Raw genomic sequence first — 22278 nt, forward strand, 5'->3', positions numbered from 1 at the left:
GTGTGAGGAAGGGGTTGTCTGAGGTCATCTCCAAGGTCTTGGGCTCCTTGCCACCTGGCCAGTCACCTGCAACTCTTTGTCCCCAGAGCTGGCAGGAGCTGTGACTCAGCAGCAAGAAGCAGCATAGGAGCTGCCCACTGCCCCCTCCCCCCAACACACAAAGGGCATCTTGTTACCACAGCCTGCCAGCAGGCAGGGAGGGCTGGGAGGTAAGGGGCCAGGATGCCTGTGTCAGCAGGACTGGGGGCAGGGCTCAGCTGGAGGCTCTGCCAGGGCCATTGGCTGGCTGGCCGGCCACAGGATCCACAGCAGTGGACAAGGCCTTGGGCAGGCAGGCGGGCAACCCTGAAGAGCAGTCTCAGGAAATGGCTGCCCCTCGGCTTCTGTGTGGAACCTTGTTTGCTAAGCTCCTTTTTAGGACCATTACTTTTCATCTGGATTCTAAATGAACTCTCTGCATCCAGCAGCAGCCTCAGGCCTGGAATTTCCCAGCTGTGTGGGCAGAAACCACAGCCCCGGCTCAGAGCTTACCAGATGTGAGACTGGGGCACAATCACTTTTCCAATCTGTAAAATGGGAGTGCTGAGTGGAGATGCTCAAATCACTCTTCAGTGGGGCAGGCGCCACCTCCCAGGGACGCCCCAACACTGGTCAGGACATCCTAGTACCTTCCTTGCTGCTATGGCTTTGTCACTTTCTTGCTTTCTTGCAAAGCACTTATTCCTTCTTACCTCTGTCCACTAGCCAGTAAAATGGGGATGGCTGAAAGACAGCAGAAACTAAATAGAAGATTCCTTCTGGACATTACCTGAGCCTCATATCCTGACACTGAACGAAGGACAAGCCAGGAGACATTCAGAGAGTTCGTGCTAGTAGGTAAGTCAGTCTGCAGTACTGTTCCAATGAGTGTGTGCATGGTGTGCATACATATGTACACACATGCACAAGTGGACAGGCAAGTATGCCCCCAGGCCAGTTACTTGAGCACTGAGTCCATTACTTGAGCAGAACAGGGTCCAGATCAAAGGCTCTCCAAGGCCCTTGATCTTCTTAGGACCACTGGACTCCTGTGGCTGGTTTGTGATGTCCAGCTAGCCACAGCCTTGCAGAACAAACTGGTGCCTCAGATGCTGCACGCTCCAAGCGCCGGCTGGAACTAGGGGCAAGTTGCCCCCTAAACCATGCATTATGGTCCGGAGGAGTACTACATGCACATAAATACCCCCTAGAGTTGCACTCCCAACATTTTCCATAAACGTCTATATGTTGGCGTCTCATTTGATCAGCATCTGTGGGCCTCTTATACCCCAGAGAAAGGATTCTGCATTCTGCCAGGAACATATAACTGATAGGCTTTCAAAACCTAACGTGTAATGGGATGCTGGTTAGTCTATCAGATCCTCCAAATACTACCAAGCTCCCAACAGGCTATGTCCCACTTGATGCACGACAGTGAGGCCCAAACAGGTGAGGGCCTTGAGGCCGGGGCCAAATGTGACTCACTGGCCGGGGCCAGTGAGGTCAGGAAATGAAAAAGCTAGGCACAGATTGTGTGATATGGGGTGGAGGGCCATGACCCAGAAACCTAGGCAGAGCACAACAGATGAGAAAACCAGCCAGCATGTGTGAAGACTCCCTTCTACCATCCTCCACTCCTGGGGAAGGTCCTAAGACTTCTTGGCATAGTTTCCTTTTGGGCAGTGCCCAGGTGGGGGTTAGGCCTCAGGCACCTGGCCTCTTCCTCACACGGTTGCATGAGTGACTGAGTGTGGGAAGCCCTTCCCAGGAAGGCAGACCCACCCAGGCCGAGCGGAGCTTCCTGATAGAACATCCACTGGTGTCCTGAAAGGAGGAGGCTCAGCGGTCCCAAGGGCCACATCACATAGGAAGGACTGCATTTTATTGGGTTCCCACTGCACAGGATGCAGTTCAAATTTGCCATCTATTTAGAAAATATTCACCGAATGCCCTTGAAGTACCAGGCCCTGGGCTGAGTATCGGAACCCAGGAGAAGAAAACAGGTAGTGCCTGTGGGCTCCATGTGGAGCTCACAGTCCAGTGAGGGATGAACACAAATGAGCTACAGGAAAAGGGAGGAAGATCCCACCGTGGGGACACCTACCTGGCACTGCTAACAAGGGAAGACTGCCTGAAGGAGGCAACACCGAGCAGGATCTCCTGAGGGGTGAACAGAAGCTGTGCAGATAAAGAGAAAGGGATTAATGCTGAGGGCTGAGAGATATCTGGGCAGGTGGAAGCAGGCACCCACAACTCTCACAGGAACCTTAGAACGTGGGGGCGAGCGCTCCTGAGTGACTGAGTCAACCAGAAGAAAGTGAGGCCCATCTAGCTGGGCAGCTTGCTCTGACCCTGTATCACACATGGACATCTCTAATGAGCCCTGAAGGTAAGAAGCAACCAGCAATGAAAAGGCTGAGTCTGTTTGCCTTGCAGTATGTGCATGTATGAATAAAAGGGGGTCCCCATAGTAGCCAAGACTCTTCTTTCACCAACAGCTTGAGAGGCCCCCATGTGGCTCTGACAAGATCTTCCCCAGAGCCACCGGGAGAGGGAGAACAATGGAGAGCCAGACTTCTGTGGCAAATGGATGGAGACTGCAAGTCTGGGGAATAGGCTCGGAGTAGAATGAGGCTACGGCATCTGCGGACTGGTTAGCAGTGTCCAACAGCTGGAGTACTTTAAATTTCCTCAGGGTCACTGAGGCCCAGGCCCAGATCTTCCCAAGGTCCACCATGTCCCAACCAGATCTCAGCAGAGTTCAGGAGAGGCAGGGAAGAGATGTGATCCTCCCTGGGTTAGTATGACCCCTCTGTATACAAGGGGTGCTGCTACTCTTGGCCTCCAGCTGAGAGACTTCAGCCTCTCCCTGCCTTCAGGAAGCTTACAATGGAGTAGACACACAGAAAATATAAAAGCAGTAGACCTTTCAGAAAGAGAAGCCTTGTTGACTGAGTTCATCAACATCCATTCTGTCAAAGGCCAAGTAAGGATGGAGCACTGAGCCTACAGATACTGTGAGGCCTCCTGGTGGATGCAAGTGCCCTACCCAGCTTATGATCTGCGATTGCTCCTTCCCCAAGCCCAACCCAAAGCTGGGAAGCTGACCAGAAGAAGAGAGACAGCCAACAGGAATGTTGGGGTCAGCAATGGAGGTGGTGATGTTCCTCCATTCTGCTGATTTTTCACTCTAGTACTCCAAAGCCCCAGACTTAGTCTCTGCCCACAACCCAGACCTCTGTGGAGAGTAGGCTACCGATGTCTAGGCAATTCCATGAGGGCTCTGGCCCCATCCAGATCATCTACAGCCATCAGTATCCCTATACTTTCTCCAAGGAACCACAACTCCTCTGTCAGATGCACCACTGTTCTGAGAATATGACACCCACTGTTAATTTCCAAAAAAGGTTCTTTGACTCACAGGAGGGGATCTTGCAAAGTGCCCCCTGCCTTTGCTTGTCACTAGGGGTAGGAGCGTTCCAGCTTTTGGAGAGAGAGAATGACTTTGCATCTGTAGGAAGGTAAGAGGAGAGAGGGCTCAGCCCACCAGGAGACTCAGTCCCTCAGGCCCCTATGCCTTGTGACTCCTCACTGATGCTTCCTGGTCTATGAATCCTTCTTCAGAAGAATGCCCTGCCTACAACCTGCCACTCCCCCAAGCTCTCCTCTCATCAGCTTCCAGCTCCAATAGCCCTGGTCAAATCCCACCTAAGTCTATACGTTCCTCATGTACTCAAATGTTTAGATGGTATTCACGTAATATCTGACTTCTTCCTAACCCAGACTCATCAGTATCCCCCTCCCTCTTTGAGAGGCTTTTGATGCTACATGCAATCTCTGTGGGAAAATGTAATGATTGTGTAGTGGATTTGTCCATTTGGGGGTGTCTGTGTGTGTGTGTGTGTGTGTGTGTGTGTGTGTGTGTGTGTGTGTGTGTGTACTTCTGGAGAAGATGGAACACAAATGCTTGTGCATGATAGACAAGCCATTCTACCACTAAGCTAGAGCCCTGGGCCATGATTGGTTAGTAATATCTGCTGTGGACATAATAGTGGAAACCTTTATCACTGGTTCACAATAGCCAGGCAAATGGCTTCAGGCACCTGGGAAGATGCAAACAGAAGTCCCTGTCCCTTTCCCTGCTTTGTGCTCATCTGTGGTTGTTCTCTGTGACAAGGACAAAATTCTTACCTTTTGACTCATGTTGTAAAGCAGACTGGTAAGTTTGGGCCATGGAAAGTACTAGATTGAGTTTCCTCATCTCTACATGAGTAGGACCAAAAGGTCCTGGAGGCTCTGAGTTCTAGAAAAATATAGTAATTCTCCAGCCCATGGCCCCTGAACACATGATGGGATTTCATGAAGAACTGAATACCAACATAGGGTCCTGAGCTGGAGACTAGGGGTAGCAGTGACCAAAGGAGAATGGTGGGTCTCAGGCCAAGGTTGCTATCTGAGTGTGGTGGCTGGTACTGGAAGGTTTGAACTGTGATTAGCAATGCCAGGGAAGGAACACTGGAACCTAGAATGGAGGCCAGGCCCTCTGACTTTTCATCTACCTCCATCATTAGGTTGGCGGGGAATCCCCTTTGCTTCTCAACACTCATGGGATGAGGACCTCAGAGAAGCTTCCCTGGCCATTCGGATTTAAGGCAGTCCATGTGCGTCCCTGTCAGCCCCTCGGTGTTACTGCAGTTCTAGTTCCTTCTGGTACATTTCAGTTCTTCCCTTGGTCATGTGTCCCAATGGTCTGGGAGCCTCAGGGGGATGGAGATGGGATCTGGGGGGCTCACCTCCCTCAAATCACTGTTGTTCAAACAGTGCCCTGGCTATAGCCTGCAGGGGTCAGGTCCTCAAATACCTGACAGTTCATGCAGACAGAGTAAATGAGGGAAGCATGCTTTGTAAAAACCCAGAGCAGTAGCAGCTGCATGGCACACTCATCCCTGTGTTCTGGGCCAGCGCACTGAAGCATCTTGACTGTTTATTTGACATATATGCAAATTACGCATATATAAACACCATGGGGGGAATACTATTTCCCAAGAAATATGCTCTTTTCCATTTTCTGGAGTATATATTTTTTACTGACTTAGTGGGGGCGGGGACACATTCATAAAGCCTAGGTTTGAACCTGAGACCTTGTGCATGCTAGTCAGGTGTTCTACCACTCAGCCATATCCCCATTTTTCTATCCTTTTTAATTTGGTTACTTTCACTAGAGTAACAGGTACCAAGAACTATTTCCCGACTCCCCATAAACACAACGGGCCCAGCATGATGGCCAACGCTCTACAGCCTCAAATGGCCAGGTGATTCTTCACATGGGTCCCTGGACCTCCAGAAGCCATAGCACCACCTAAAACTTGCTAGAAACTCTCAGGCAATTCTCACTGAAGCTCCTGGTGGGTGTGGTGAAGGGAGGGTTAACGTGTCTCCAGGTAAGACTCCTGCCTGATCCAGTTAGAGAAGAGCAGAGACTATGGCGAACTGGAACACACGCATCTTCCCCAAGGGACCCTGTGGCTCAACTCCAGTCTCCTTACACTCACTGTGAGGAAATGTAAGCCGCTAGGATGCCTGAAATCCCAGCCTTGTGAACACCGCGCTACGAGTATCTGGAGTTCAAGGCTAACCTTAACTGCATCTCAAGATCCTGCCTAACAGGGAAGAGAGAGGCAAAGATTAAAACAGAGACTGAAGGAACTCCCATTCAGAGCCTGCCCCACATGTGGCCCATACATATACAGCCACCCAATTAGACAAGATGGATGAAGCAAAGAAGTGCAGACCGACAGGAGCCGGATGTAGATCGCTCCTGAGAGACACAGCCAGAATACAGCAAATACAGAGGCAAATGCCAGCAGCAAACCACTGAACTGAGAATAGGACCCCCGTTGAAGGAATCAGAGAAAGAACTGGAAGAGCTTGAAGGGGCTCAAGACCCCATATGTACAACAATGCCAAGCAACCAGAGCTTCCAGGGACTAAGCCACTACCTAAAGACTATACATGGACTGACCCTGGACTCTGACCTCATAGGTAGCAATGAATATCCTAGTAAGAGCACCAGTGGAAGGGGAAGCCCTGGGTCCTGCTAAGACTGAACCCCCAGTGAACTAGACTGTTGGGGGGAGGGCGGCAATGGGGGGAGGGTTGGGAGGGGAACACCCATAAGGAAGGGGAGGGGGGAGGGGGATGTTTGCCCAGAAACCGGGAAAGGGAATAACACTCAAAATGTATATAAGAAATACTCAAGTTAATAAAAAAAAAAAAAAAAAAAAAAAAAAAAGATCCTGCCTAAAAGGAAGAGAGGGGAACAAGAATCAGGAAGACAGAGAGGGAAAAGGCATGTCAGTCAGCACATCTAAATACTGAAAGACCACATCTCTATGTGATAATTTCGTACCTAAGAAGTGGTGGTATTTTTGAGTTTGTTTTCAATCCTGTAAAGACCAAAGAAACATTTTTATAAGTTGAAACCAGCTCAAGAACAGCCGCAGAATGACTTAAGATGGAGGTTACACTCCACAGGGTTTCCGCCCAGGCTACTGCAGCCATCTTAGGGCTGCTGCTCCCCCCAAACCCCCTACCAACAGTGTGGTCTACTTCTGAATCCTCAATTTCCAGACACAGTCTACAGGTCCCAGCCTCTCTCTGGGCCAGAAGACGAGCAAGATGGAAAATTCTAGACCCTGATAATCACAGTCCAGATCACGACTGGGTAGAGAGTAAAACCACTCCCTGAGCCAAGCTCATGTTGTAGGCCACAGGGGATCTCTCGAACTCCTGCAGCCAACCTAGGAGGAGAGAACCGTGCATACTTTTTTTTAAAGATTTATGTATTTATTTATTTATTTCATGTATATGAGTTCGCTGTTGTCCTTGACACACCAGATGAGGGCACCGGATCCCATTGCAGATGGTTGTGAGCCACCATGTGGTTGCTGGGAATTGAACTCATGACCTTTGGAAGAGCGGCCAGTCCTCTTAACCATTGAGCCATCTCTCCAGCCCTCATGCATACTTTAAAAACGGGTTCAGAGAGGTTAAATGATTTGCCCTAGGTCACAGATCTGGCAGATAAAGGAGACAGGCTACCTGCACCCCAACCTGTGTAGAGCCTAGTCTTCCATATTGTCTATCAGCTGCAGAATGGGAGATCCCCTGGAGAAAGGCCAGGGTTCCCCTGCTACTTCCTTCTCTGGCCAGGACACAGTGGAGGCTACCAACCAATGTCAGAGTGCTGACCCCTGACAGTAGGCACTAGTGATGACTCTCTGATAGGTAGAGATATCAGAAGAGGGAAGCTAGCCCATTCTTGGCTTCAGTTTTAGAGAGTCTCTCTCTGCATGGAGTTCCATCCCCAAGCTATGGAGTTTCGAGAGCTGGGGTCAGCCTGGGGAGAGAGAGCAGGACCCAAGGTTGAAAGTAATGGACCCCGCCAAGAACCTTGAGTCCTCCTCTCTTGCCTCAGCTCCATATCCTTCTTCCTTCAGGACCAGCCATAACACTGACCCTACATGGCCCAGGTAAGTATGGGTGGTTGCCAGAGATTCTGGGAAAAATGACTCAGTCCTGCCCCTGCTGATGACCCCGTGTGGTCACAGCTCCCAGAAGAGCTGGACTGGCCAAAGTCCTGCCCTCCCACAGGGGCTCTCATAGGCAGAACCCAAGATAGCATTCTCACAGCCACAGCAGGGGCTGGCCCACTAGGCCCTGTCAGACCCCCTCAGGCCTGAATCAGCACCATTAGCCACATTAGACCACAACTGGCTGGACACTGAAGTCAGCCCGGCCAGGCCCTAGAGGTCTGCTGGGGCCCTGAGGTCTCACTAAATGGGGAGAGATGGTCCCAAATGACCCTCAGGAGCATGTAAAGGAGAATGGAAAAGACAATGTAGAGGCATGCTAAACAAATGAATTCAGAGTCAGGAAGTGGTCATCCAGTACACACGCACACGTACGCACACGCACGCGCGCGCGCGCACACACACACACACACACACACACGCACCACACACATGCACACACCACACACACACACACACACGCACCACACACATGCACATCACACACACACACACACACACACACACCCCACGCACAAAAGCACTTGTGTTTCCATATGTGCACTCCCTTAAGTTTCAGTATCTGTAACACACATCCCTATATCTCTCTGCACACACTGTGTGCACGAGTCCTCCATCCCTCCATCCCTCTCTCCCTCTCTCTTTCTCCCTCTCTCTCTCTGAGCATGAGTCTTAAGCTAGCAGGCAAACCCGGGGTTGACTGATTGCATCGCTTTTGTCAAATGTCAGGGCAGAGCATTTACAACCTGGCTCACTCCACCATACAAGGACACCATGTCCCACTCACGCTAAGGCAAAATGTTTGTGTTCACTGTGGCTAAGAACAAGCCTGAGAATGGAGGACCTGGGCACCCCACCCGGGATTGAGAGTGGAAGGGAGACAAATCCGGGTTGTGTGATGCGCTCTGCGCAGCCGCAGCCTGCCTGACTTCTGGGCCCCGCCAGGAGGTCGCCTAGCCTAGCGCAGCCAGGAAGTCAGCTCGGAGTGACAGTTCCCCCCTACGCTGTTTGTTTATTCATGACTCATTCGCCTCCACAGACTGGCTCTTCTTTCTTCTAGGAGGGAGGACAAGAGCGGGCGGGCGGGCAGGCGGGCGGGAGAGGACGGGAAGGGGAGAGGCCAGCTCCACAATAAACAATGAGGCAGCTGAGGCCCGGCGGGAGCTGCGGCCCAGGCATCCCAGGCCCGCCTGCCCGAGGCTCTCTGTTCCCTATCCCGCCGCCACCTCCGGGCGACCTGGCGGGAGCAGCCGTAATTGGATCTTCGTCGCCTCCTCCCCTCCCTGCCCCTCATCGGGGAGCCGGTTAAAGGCTGGGTACCTCGGCACCACCGGCGGATCCCAACCTGTGATTTGGCTGCCGGGCTTCCCCCGGGCGGCTCGGCGACACCCTGCAGGCTGGGCCCTCCCCCACCGCTGGCCCTGCGTAGGTCCCGGGGTCCCCTTCGCGCAGCCTCCCTCGCCTGCTTCGGGATAACTGGAGGAAGCAAGGATCCCAGGCTTCAAGGGCCTCATTGTTCTGCCTCGAGGGGCACATTGAAAACGCCCCAGGATTCGCTTCCTGTGAAAACAGCCCGGGAGGGGGCGGAGGGGGGGATCCACTATGGAAACGCTTACCCCATCCCTGAAAGCTACCCAGATTAGACAGGGAGAAGGACATTGTTTTGATTGTTGATGGCTCTTTCTTTCTTTCTTTCTTTCTTTCTTTCTTTCTTTCTTTCTTCCTTCCTTTCTTTCCTTCTTTCTTTCCTTCTTTCTTTCTTCCTCTCTTTCTTTCTTTCTTTCCCCCCTTTCTTTCTTTTTCCTCCCCTCGTTTGGGAACCCACCCCGCACCTCCTTCCCTCTGCGGGCCAAAGCTAAATCTTTCGGGCTGTTGAGCAAGTTGGAACTGTGGGGCCGTTTTTTCTGCATAAATAAGGCCAGTGAATGGCAGAGCCAGATATAAAGTCTGATTCAAAGATTCAAAAGAAAGCAGGGGCGATGAGGTGGGCATGCCTGAGGAAGCATTTCCCCAGCATGGCCCTCTGAGTCATGTCTTGCACCAGGAGGGAAACAGACCACATCAGGCCACAATATGTCACATGCCTCCGGCTTAGGCATGGGCCTGCATGGCACCGTGGGGGACCTAGCTCTTTCCTCCCCAGCTGGGTCAGCAGACTGAGAAGCAGCAGGGACAGGCAGAGGCAGGGCTACTGGTCCCAAGACCTTCTCCCCACCCTTTCCTAATTGACCTTAGATAAAGATGATGCTAACAGGGAGCAGTGCACAGCACCTGCTATAAGACAGGTTCTTTTATACCCCATATCCACATAAGGACATAAAGAAGCTGGACCTAGAGTCCCATGGATGGTGGAGGCAGCCTAGCATGTCAGCAACACTTCCAAGCCCTAGACTGAGACATCAGGACAGGAGGACGGTGACAACCACCTAAGGGGCTCAAGCCAGGTGAGATCTTTCATCTCCTCTGCCCTTTATTTTTGTCCCAGCCTCATCATCCATCTGGTACCCTTCTTATCGTGCTTGGCGTTTTGTCTGCCTGTACCCTTACATTCGGTCAAGAATGCAAGCTCCGTCGCTTACCTAGGAAGCGCAAGGCCCTGGGTTCGGTCCCCAGCTCCGAAAAAAAGAACCAAAAAAAAAAAAAAAAAAAAAAAAGAATGCAAGCTCCGTGAGTAAGGAATTGTGTTTTGATTGGGAATGAATGAATGGATCCTACACACAAAAGATACATGTGTGGCACAGAAATTCCAAGTTGTGGATGGATATAGATGGACTGATGGATGGATGGATGGATGGATGGATGGATGGATGGATGGATGGATGGATGTGTCTGTGGATGGACAGGCAGACTGATGGACAGATAGATGGACAGACGAGTGGGTGGATGGGTAGGTGGGCGGGTGGATGGATGGATGAATGGGTAGGTAAGTGGGTGGATGGACGGATGGATGGGTAGGTGGATGGATGGATGGATGGATGGATGGATGGATGGATGGATGGATAGGTGGGTGGGTGGATGGATAGATGGACAGACAGACAGATGGATGGGTAGGTAGGTGGATAGGTGGCTGGCTGGCTGGCTGGATGAGTGGGTAGGTAGGTGGATGCATGGATGGATAGATGGACGGACGGACAGACTGGTGAATGAACAGGTTTCCCCCTGTTGACCATTCCTCCTGTCTTTGTGCATCTGGCTAACTGTTCCCGGAACCTGGCCGTGCTTCTCACTCCTGTGCCTTCCTCTAATCACCTCCTCCCCATTGCTCTTTGTTCCTCCAGGCCTGACCTACCTACCCTCCTTTCCTTACCTCCCACTGACCCTTCTAGAACCTTCCTTCCTTTGAGGACACATCCTCTATCCTGTGGGCCCCCCAATTGATTCCATGCCTCTTTAACATCCTGGATCAGTTTCTGGACCAAGATACCATTAGTTCCACAGGATGGAGTTTCCCCTCAAGCCAGGTGTCACCTGTCACATTTCTACAAGGCACCCCACCTTCCCTTTGCCTCTCTCTCCCTGGCCACAGCCTCAACTCTCTGTCCTTTACTGAGAGCCTAATGTCACCTGCTGGTTTTTAGCATCCACATGGCCCACCTGATACATGGAGTCTCTAGACCATTAGCTCTCCAGGGACCTTCTTCCCTACTGGCCACCTCTTGTCCATGGCCCATCTTGGACCAGGCTACCCCTTCACACCTGTGTCTCCTATTTCAACCTCAACCATTTGCTCTTTGGTCTCATTCTCCAAGTGTCCCGATAGTTTAGTCATTGAGGAACATTCTCCTGCACCCTAGAATCCTCACTACACCATTTTCTCTTCACTCATCTGGCTGTGCTTTCTGCAAACTACACCAACCACACCCCTCCCAGCCATAAACCCAGACCAGGCTGAACAGTGATTCGGGGCTGTGTCAACATGGAGGCTCCAGGCTGGGCTGAACCCATACATAACCTGAGCATAGTGTTCACTGACAGCCTCTTTCCTATCTCCCTTGTGGGTTCTTTACCTCCCTGACTGTTTTTCCTTATGTCAGGACTATCAATTCCTGGAGACACTCAACTCCATCAAAATTATAAAGTCCTCTTCTGTGCCCTACTCCCTCTCAACACACAGTTACTCTTCAGTAGTACTGGCTAAAGAAATCTCCTTTGGCCCCAGACATCCTGACATCTGGCTCATCCTGAGGTCAGAGCCTCCTCCCCCTCTCCCCACACTTAACCACTACCACTAAGATTTCCCTCATGTTCCCACCCAATGCCCTCCATGTCTCCATCCACCAAGTACCTATGCAGCCATACCCTCCCATCTGGGGCTGCTGGGATGGATGCATTATTCTGTTTCTGTGCCCTGACTCCCTGCCTCTCTGGTCATCCCTAATCTCTTGTAGACATTCCTCTTCTCTCCTCTAAAGGTCAAGGCTAGAGGAGGCTGCTCTCTTTCTCTCTGCACTGCCATTTTGCCTCCTCCAATGGTTATGGTGTCCACCCCTGTCTTGACCTACACCTTTGTTAGATGGTGTGCTCAGCTGGACCATACCTTCTGACATCCACACGCTGGCTACTGGTATTCTTCCCACTACGAAGCCCATGACTTAGCACCGGTGAGATCTGCCCTAAGTCTGAAGCTTGCTCCAACCTCCACCTACATCCCCTGCTGGGCTCAGCCAGGAGAAACAGGACTGGACTCCAGCTCATACTGGGTATCCGGTGACTTCGTCTTGCCACCTGACCTCTGCAGGGTTTATCAATTCATTCTTGCCCCAGCTATTGCAGCAATCTCCCCACCTCTTGCCCTTACTTACTGTGAGTCAGCTGCTTCAAGACTGTCTAAAACACAGATTCAAACAAGTCTTTTGCCAGTTCAAAAGCCTGCACTGGTGAACTTCAACTACTAAGGGTGCAAGTCAACCTGGTCTCAGAGAGACCTCCAGCACCTCATCCCCACCCCCCAATCCATGCATAAAGCACTGACCACCCAGCTTCAGGCTCACTATTTCCTGAGCTAACCTGAGCTAACTGCACTCAGAACCCTGCCCCAGACTATTCAATTCTTTCTTGTCTTTCTGGACACTATCTCAAGCCTCTCTCCTGGAACGTCTTCCTGACTTCCTGCTTGCCCAGAATGCTTTGCTCTGCGATCAAATTCCGAGGCCAAGGGGCCTGCTGAAGAGGCCATCTTCTCCAAAGGTCACAGGACTCTTTCATGACGCCTGTAGCCTCTGCACACAGCACCAATTAGGTGCTCAGCTGAGACAGAGAGAAGGGTACCCTTCTCTTACCCAGCTGCCCTCTTCAAGTGGTGCCCCAAGGACAGGTCAAGGGTGGCTACCCTTCTACTCAGAATATTTAAAATTCAGGGTGACTTTCTCAGACTGGACATGCTTCTGGTGGCTGGGAGGTGAGGTTAGCAGCTTTTGAAGCTGCCAGGTCCAGCACCATTAATTTCCCTACACAGAATCAGTCTGGTTCTGCTACTAAACATGGAGGCGTCTGAGCTGGTTTCTCTGGCTCTGGGCCTCAGTTTCCCCTTCATAAAGGATGGAGACAGAAGAGGCTTTGAAGTTTTACATATTCCTGGGGGCTTTGGATGAAACATTTCCCACCTCTACAGGAACCCTGAAGACCCAGACTCCCCTCTGTTCTGTTTCTTGTGCTTCATCTTGGCCTCTATACAGCTCTGGCTGTCAAACATAAAAGCAGAGCAGTGGGCTCAGGATGTGTATAGCTAAGCTGCTCCAGTGCTTGCCTAGGATGCACAAAATCCTGGTCCTTAGCGTAACATAAACGAGGCAATGCTGGCACACATCCCAGCACTCAGAGGTAGAGGCAGGTAGGCCATTCCAAGATCATATTTGGCTACATATTAAGTTTGAGCTAGCCTGAGCAACAGAGAAACAATATTAGAGAAAGAGGAGGAGGAGGAGGGAAAGGAGGAGGAAGAGAAGGAAGCCAACCAAAACCGCCAGCTTGCAGGGAAAGAGGCTGGTTTTGTGGAAGTTAGTGGGCTAAAATCTAATCCAGCAAGATCATAGGGAGACATGGCTTGACCTTTCTGAGCGGGTCTGACCCAGAGATACAGGTCAACCCTTGCTGTGGTGGCCTTTAATATCTCCCGCCAGCACCACAGTGTTACTGTCGGGAACTCAGACTGGGCGTGCTCAGATCATCTGTAAGATTTGGTGGAAGACACGAAATGCTCAGTCAGCACTGGGCTGCCAGGCCAGCATCAGGGAGGGACAGGTGGGATGTACCCCACCACCACCCAAGAGCCTTGGCTGTACCTTGAGTTGGGGGACATTTGGGCAATGCTCCGTAAAAGAGGTTGGGTTTCAAGAGAGAGCAGAGAGGCAGAGCCAAGGCACAATTGTGACCTTGTCACTCCTAATAAAAAACCTTCTTTGGCTCCTGACTGTCAAGTGGACAAAATCCAGACCCCTCAGGGTGGCATGCAAAGACCTTCCCACCCTGACCCCAGAATGACTTCTCCCTCCAGCAGCCCTGGGCTCCCCGCCCCATCCAATCCTCCCTCACACCCCAGCCTAGATGATGAGACATGCTAAGTTTTCTCAATCCCAGTGACTTTCCACACGCTGCAACCAGTGACTGCTACACCCTTCCTGCCCTTCTCCAAGCCTGGTCTTTATCTCATCCCCATAGAATGTTCCTTCTTGTTCTTTCAGATTCACCTCCAATGTCCCATTCTTCACAAAACCTACTCCAGCCCCCCCCCTGGAGCCATGTTGAAGAGTTTGTCCCACAGCTGCTCTCCAGAGTAATGCTTTCTGTGCCAGACAAAAGCACATAAACAGGGCTGTGCTCTAACCCATACAAGAAGAAGCCCTGTGGAGCGGGACACAAGCTGATGCTGCCAATCACTCTCTTCTCTAAGACAGCAAGATGGCAGCACTGACCGCAGCACATAGTGAGACTGCCTAGCCTCAGAAACTGTGGCTGACTTGTCCTCGGCCACTTGCTCATTCACCAACAATGGATGTCTCTAGAGTCTAGACTCCAAGGGTCATACACCCAATCGTAATAGTTTTTCTCACCTTCCTACCACATTTGCCTAGATCTGAGATGGACCCCCTCAGTGCTTGAGGGCAGGCTCCCTTCTATGCCCACCCAAGTGACAAGGTGTTCACCACACAGTATGAAACAGGGGTGGAATGGCAGTAGTCTCAAGTCGGGAAGCAGAAAGATGTTCCAGGGACCGGAGCAGTCAGAGGGAGCAAAAGCACTGTGCTGTCTCCTCATCGGAGGATATAAAGCAAACGTTCCTTTGAAGCCCCAGAGAAGAGCCATCTTGTACAGGGACTTCACAGCTCAAGTTTGAACCTGAGGCTTCCCCCAAATTTCAGATGAGTGAGATGTCTCCCCGGGAAAGAGACCTTGACAGCCATTAAGGAGAGCTACTATCTGTATGTGTTCACTGTGGGGTCCACTTTCCTGAGGAGAAGTTTGGCAGAAGCATCAAAGGCAGAGCAGCTCCCTGGACATGCCCTTCTCATGGGCTCCCTGCAGGGCTAGGAAAGCCCTAGCTAGCTGGGATCTGGGAACATAAGATCATCAAAGCCCAGAGGAAGAAAGTGTGGATGCCTTATTATAGTAGCCCCTAATGGAGTAGGGCCAGCTGGGTGCTGCCCTGGGCCAGCCTCCCGAGTGAACTGACCTACATCAGCAGCCTGCTCTGCAGACCAAGCCTCTGTGTCAGTATCTCTGGAGATAGGAGACATCTGGATTCCCAGCAACAGGTGATAGCATCTTCGAGGACAACCAGGATCCAGTTCAGTCTAGCCTGCCCGGGCACCCAGCCACACTGGGAGCCATATTCTTTACACGCTGCATCAGGGAGCATCAGGGACACAAGAGAACCTGCCTCTCCAAGTGCCATCTGTAGACTGGGGTTCCAGCAAGGGGCTCCAGCCCTGGCTGCTGCCAGGGTACTTAGAAAGAGAACATGTCCCAGCTCTAGCATGGATTGTACACGCCAGGCACCAGCCTGTCAGTGTCTAGGCCTCTCGCCTCCCAGTCCCCGGGCTAGTGTCTTCCTCTACGTCAGAACTTTCACAGTTCAGACTCCACCATGATTTAGGGTGACAGAAAGAGCCCTGGCACTCAGTCGAGTCTGGATGTCAGATATCAGTGGCTGCCAGTTTAAGTACATCCCGCACAACACTTGGGAGATACTTATACTAAAACTTACCGTTTATCTGAAGTGCTGCCAGAGTCCTTTATTCAGAGTCCTGAATAAAGTTATTCACTAGATCTGGCCATCCTAAATGAAATGGCTCAGTCACCCAGCCCAACCTGTCTCCCTCACACACACCTATGACTCCCACACTGCTCCTCTTACCTACCTAGGTAATAAGCTACACTGAAACTTAGTGTTTTAAGCCAGAAACTATTTCCTGTTATCACGGATTTTGTTGCCTTGGAATTCAGGCAAGGTTCAGTCCAGTGAATCTTTTAGTCTGTCTAGGGCAGATGGAGTTTGCTCTGCTAATGTTGAAGTAGTAGGTGGATCCATCTGAAACCTCCATGTTACCATCTCCTGCGCCTGATGCCTGGAAGGCAGAACGAGCAGAAATTATCCCTAGACTCCTCCGTGTGGCCTCGAGGATCCTAATACAGTGCTGGAGGCCCAGGTCAGCTGTTTGCTTTTTTACAATGCCACTTCTAAAGTCCCGAATGTCACTTCTGCCATAGCCTGTCTGTCTACAGATAAACTCTAGACTCAAACATTAGACTGCTCACATTGATGACGCAGCAGTGATGCACGGCCATCCTCAGTCCATGCACGTGGCCTCTCCCTGTCCCCTCCACACCTCTGTGGCCAGACTCCTGTGCCTGGCTGACACCCTTCTTAGCTGCCTTCTGATCACTTGCTCTGGTTCTGCCTTCCGATCTGTTCCCTGCTTACCCATTTTTCCCACTAGGGTGTGCCCAGCACTTAACACAGAGCCTGATACACACTGAGAGCTTGGGGAACAACCATACAAGTATCTGAGTCAATGAGCTATGCCGTAGCATCCAAACAGTATAGCCTGATCCTCACAAGCTTTGGCAGTGCGCCCACCTATCCAGCTTAGCACCTTGTATGCAGCCCTGTGGTACTTTTCTCCTCAACCACGAGGTCTTCCCTCAATGACTTCTTTTTGGCTACCCTTTTAGCACAGGCTGTCTTTTCTCTTTTTCTGCCTCGTGAAGTCTTATGTGCTCTTCAAAGCCTTACCCAACTATCACCTCCTATTGGAAGCCTCCCAGTCCATCCGGTCCTGGTTCTCATGTGAATGCTCAAATAACGACATGCAACAGAAGCCTGGGTTTTAGCTCCTCAGATGTGTGGCAGGGGTGAGGGTTTCCTCAATCCAGGGCACCCTCTCAAGATCAAGCACACGGACAAACATTTCTGGAAAGCAGCCAGGTGTGTCTCCTACCGCTCTGCTTATGCCACACTTTTGCCTCATCTCTTATCACAAAACCTTCCTGGCCCATCCTCCACCTCTCATAAAAGCCTTCTGTGGGCTGGACCCTGACCTCCACTGCATTCAGCCTGCACTCATTTAACACTTACTGAATTTTGGCAGGCAGCAGCCACACCTCCATTCACTTTACTAATACCCCTATTGGGGAGAAACACCTGTACCTGCTGCCAGAGATACAGCCCTATTGCCCTGAGTCCCAGGGTGAGGAAGAAACAAACAATCAAGTCTCAACAGCTCAGAGCCTGAGGAACAACTAGGAGGGTAATACTCCATGCATGGGTCTGGAACGATCTCCAGGGAAAAGAAGTTAACTTGAACTCTGAAGCCAATTGCCCCCTAAGGGGTATACAATGGCTAAAGGCCTGGAGCTGGGACACCAGCTCAGGAGGTATATTGAAGATCACAGTGCCTGGCCCTTGAGCAAAGAGTAGGAGGGATGGAAAGAGAAAACCCCAGGCCAGGGTTGAAGAGCCTTCCAGATAGAGCAAGACCTTAAGGTTTGACCCAGAATCCTGGGGGCTCTATTGATGTTAGGTAATATTAATGGGAGTCCACCTGTACTGCCTGGACTGTGCTCTGTCTATTTTGCCTTCGTTAAGTCTCACTGGGACCATGTGCAGGTCTGGCATATTGCTGTACAAGATGGAGTAAGTTCAGTGGATGGGACACAGTCCCATTATCACAGCCAAAACGGTGATGGATGGCTAATCTAACTTGTCAACTTGACAACATCTGAAATCATCTAAAATCCAAGCTGCGGGTGTGAAGGGTTTTCTTAATCAGACTATTTGAAGGAAGAATGCCCACCCTAAATCTGGGTCACACTTTCTGGTGGCAACCCACATGGAAGGACATGGAAGAAGGAAACTTTGCTTCTTCCCTGTTTACTGGTAAGCTCACCCTCACATATACCGGTGAGCTCGTTTACCCTATAGATGCCCCTGTATTAGATCCAACTTCTTCAGGATTCCATCACAGACGAAATACCAACACTTCTCCAGCAAGCCGCCAGCACTCCAGCACTGGACTAGGGCTGCACGGACATCCAGCCTTGTGGATGGGACAGCCATTGTTGGACTAATTGGACCATATCCTGGAAGTCAAGCTAATAACTGACCTCCAGGTAGGGTGTGCAGCTTTTGAGATACTTCTAATTATGTATCCCTGGCTATTCTGGAACTCACTAGGTAGACCAGACTGACCTCAAAGTCACAGAAATCTGCCTGCCTCTGACTCTCAATTTTAATGTATTTTTACATTTTATCAGTTCTGTTCTTTCTGAGGACCCTTAATTAATACGACAACTGCCCAACTGGGAAGTATGAAGTGTTTTCACATCAGTAGAGCCAGAGGCCCCTCATGAGGCACTGCTTCTGTTGGGGAGTCTTAGGTTGTCCATCCACAAAATGACAAGGCAGAACTTCTTGATTCGACCTGTACCGTGTCACCAAGTTACCATCTCATCCACATCACCGCTCCTCAGTGTCTCTTGGCAAGCAGACTCCTTTCCCTTTCCCCTGGAGACTAGGCAGAGCTGAGGAACATGAACCTTATGTTTCTAGAGCCTAGAATGATCCACCAGCAGGGCACCGCGACACCAGTACAGGGTGCACACCAGCGTCCAGGGGCAAGGCCCAGTGCCTAGTCTAGAAGCCCTGACACAAGAAGGAAGAGCTGCTTCCCCACACACAGCAAACCAGTAAGTGGTTAGCCCCTCCCATGACAACAGGCCCTCTGCTGTAAAAGGACCAACCAAGGTTCCCTGGCCATCATGACATGCGCTGACATCGTCACTCTGGCTCTACCGAGCAGATGCCAGGAGCTCTTATCTCAACAACCCCTGCTGAAGTCTCCATGACCCTGAGAAAGGGTAAAGCTGAAGTAACCCATGGCTCCTCTGCGATGTCGGGGCTGAGCTGAGCACATCACAGGGAGGGGCACACGTGGGTCTCGCCTCAGTCTTTACAACCCTGTGCTCCTTTTCCATCCTTTAAGACCTCAGAGGGGACCCTCCAAATTACTGCCTCTGTGTTTGTGACAATGGGCTGGTGGCAGTGAAAGACGGGGTCTTTATTTAATGTAGGAACTATGTCAAGAAGACTAGAGTTCGCTCCATCCCTGAGCCATTCCAGTCCCTCACGTTCGTTCAGGTCTCCTGTGCATAGCTTTAAAAGGTGGATTCTGCAGCATCAACCTAAGAAGAGGAGAAGAGGCCAGAACAGTCCCACTGAATGGCAAAGTTTTACGCTGACCACTCTCTGTTTGACTGGAATGGGAAGTGACTGGGAATGGGTACAGGGTTTCTTTGAGGAATGATTAAAATGTTCTAAAATTAGACTGTAGTAGCTGAGGGTATGGCTTAGTAGAATGCTTACCTAGCAAGCATGGAGCTCTGGGTTCATTCGCCAGCATGTCATAAAGCAGGAGAGACAGGCAGCCCATTAGAGATGGCAGTTCAACTCTGTAGATGGACTAGGGGCCACTGAGATACACGTTTTAAAGTAAAATTTAAAAAAAATATAGATGACCAAAAATCTTTCTAATCTTCTGAAATAATTTTAAAAAAAGAACATATTAAAATGCCTATCCCTAGAATTTCCACAAGAGAAATCCCCTTTTCCCAAAAAGTTTGAATCTTCATAGACTACAGACTCCATACATGCCCAAAGCTAAAACCCAGCATGACCTTGGATTTCGCAGCCCAGGGCCTCATGAGTTTGAGAGGGACACTCCAACGAAAGCAGACAAACGGAGACTCAGGCATGAAGAGACCACAGGAATGGTGCCCTGTCCTGAGCCTGAGTAGGCATGGCCCTACCCACAGAACCTGAGTCTTTAGCTTCCCTTTTCTTCCCTCCATCCTAGGAATGGAATCCAAGAAACTCCAGTGTTCCAAGGACCCAGGCGGGCATCCTAACCTCAGCCTGGAGAATCACCCTCTGTCCCCAATCCCTGAAGAGCCAGCCATCCCCACTTGCCCCAAAGCAGTCAGGCTCAGTCCTGGAGTCCTTCCTTTGTTCCTGCTCACACCTCCTTTCTCCCAGTACCCAGCAGGGTGGGAAGGAGGGCTCTCTGCCTCACTTCTGAACTCTGTCCACATGCCCCACCCCACCCAGGGGCAGGGTAGAAACCCCAAGTGACCCTCTACTCCAAGCAGAACAGGTAGCTGGAGGCAGCCTCCCTTCAGCTAAATGCAGGGTCCTCAAAGGACATAGTCTCTCTGCTGAGTCCTGGCAGAGAGAATCTAGTGATCCAGATAGGTACAGCTGGGGAGAATAAGGCTACAAGGGGAAGAAGGAAAGGCCCACCTAGGGTCTCACATACACAGAGTATCTGTGGTCAGGCTGTGATGTTCATTCAACTCAGACTGTCAAAACTAGTGTAAACACAAAAGCCATCCCCCCTCCCTTCCTTTCTATCCCTCCCTCATTCCCTCCCTTCCTCTTTTCCTTCCTCCCTTCTTCCTTCCCCTTCCTCTTTTCCTTCCTCCATAATTCCCTTTCCCCTTCCTCTTTCCTTTCTCTCCCTTCTCCCTTTCCTCCCTCTCTCCCTGGCTCCTTTCCTTCTTCTCTTCCTTTTCTGACTTCCCCTTTTCCTCTCTTCCTCCCTCCCTTCCTCCCTTCATTACACCCTTTCTTCCTTCCTCCTTCCCTCCATTCTTTTCTCCTTTTCTCTCCCTTCTTGTCTTCCCCATCAAGTTTGTTAACCACAGAGAGCAGATGTTTTTTCTAATGTCTCTGAGTTTCAAGAAAACAAATCACTCAGAAAACAAAACAGAAATAAACACAATGACATGATCCGACCTGAGGGTTTTTGTTTTGTTTGGGGTTTTTTGGGGTGGAAGGTGTTCTTTTTTACTTTGCTCACAAGTATAAGTCAAGACCTGACTGTAAGGCCAGAGTCAACTCCACCAGCCCCAGCTGAAGCTGCTCAGTCAGATGCTGCAGGAGCCTCTGCCAGGGTAGCACACTCAAAGGCTGGCAGACAGGGGCTGGGTTCCTTCCCACAGACATCTCTGTTGGGCTGTGCCATGAGCCCCTTGCAGGGCATGGCCTCTGAATTTCAGTTCTAGTACAGAGTTCCACAGCAAGGATGCAGAAACTGCTAACTCCTAAAAAAAATCTGTGCCTAGAGATGCATACAATATTGTCTACCATATTTTACTGGGTAAGAATTTCCAAAAGCCCACTCAAGAGTAGATCCCACCCCACCCCCGCATACCCATTATATGGGAAAGGGGGCTCATTAAGAAACCACCAAAACGACTCTTCCATCACTGGGGGAAGTCTTTCATTGTGAATGAGAGAAAGAGAATATCCAGAGGCATCTGGAAGAGTTCAGAGCAGAGAGAAAAAGAAGCAGACTGAACACAGTCGGGGCTGGGTGAGCCAAGTGTGGAAAAATTGAGCAGTGATATGGAGAACAGTAGCTTGGCGGAGGGAAGCTGGAGAGTTGGAGCGGACCTGGGGGCTTAGAGAAGATTCGAGAAGAACCTGGATATTAGTGTGGAGGCTTTGAGATGTATGACAGGTACTTGTGGATGGGGAGTATAGCAGCCTGGAGAACAGCGAGGCTTTGATACAAGGCTACAGGTATATGTCAGTGGAAAGGCACATGTCCCTTCTGCCAAAGGCAAGGAAAATAGCTCCTTTTCACTGGCAGAAACTAGTCACAAGTTACTGAAGAATGCTGGCTTTTATCTAACTGCCAGAAATCCTTCTATAGTTCAGCTTGAATTGACCAACACTGTGATTTCTGGACAAAAGCACTTCCTGAGACCTCTGAGAGGTGTATCGAGGCAGTAGTTTGTCTGTTTGTTGAAACGGGGTTTCTGTGTAGCCCTGGCTGTCCTGGAACTCAGTCTGTAGACCAGGCTGAGCAGAGATCCACCTGTCTCCTGGGCGCTGGGACTAAAGTGTGCAAGGCCACTGCCTGCCTAAGACATTTAGCTTTAAGACTACCACAGTATAAAGGATCAGGATACAAAAATCAGTTGTATTTCTATTCAGTAGTAATGAGCAGTTGGAAAATAAAATTAAGAAAATAACCTATTCATGCCACAAAACAGAATAAAATATTTAGAAGTAAACTAACAAAAGAAACAATTACACTCAGAAGACAAAAAAAGTAAAAGAAAATAAAACATTAGTAAAAGGAATGAAAGGACGTGCAAATAAATGGAA

At 50.5% G+C, this 22278-nt stretch overlaps 2 long non-coding RNA genes across 5 annotated transcripts in view; one reads left to right on the plus strand and one right to left on the minus strand.

The window, feature by feature from the left end:
* The window catches only part of LOC103693859 (uncharacterized), a 179229-nt gene that overhangs the window by 90454 nt on the left and 66497 nt on the right, over positions 1-22278 (minus strand). The gene's annotated exons all lie outside the window — the stretch shown is intronic.
* Positions 8748-15825, plus strand: LOC120097392 (uncharacterized). The gene is made up of 3 exons (XR_015640153.1): positions 8748-9035; positions 9924-10054; positions 14291-15825. It is a non-coding gene; the product is annotated as an uncharacterized LOC120097392 (long non-coding RNA).

This window comes from Rattus norvegicus, chromosome 16 (assembly GCF_021556685.1).
Source record: "Rattus norvegicus strain SHRSP/BbbUtx chromosome 16, alternate assembly SHRSP_T2T, whole genome shotgun sequence".
Taxonomy (NCBI): domain Eukaryota; kingdom Metazoa; phylum Chordata; class Mammalia; order Rodentia; family Muridae; genus Rattus; species Rattus norvegicus.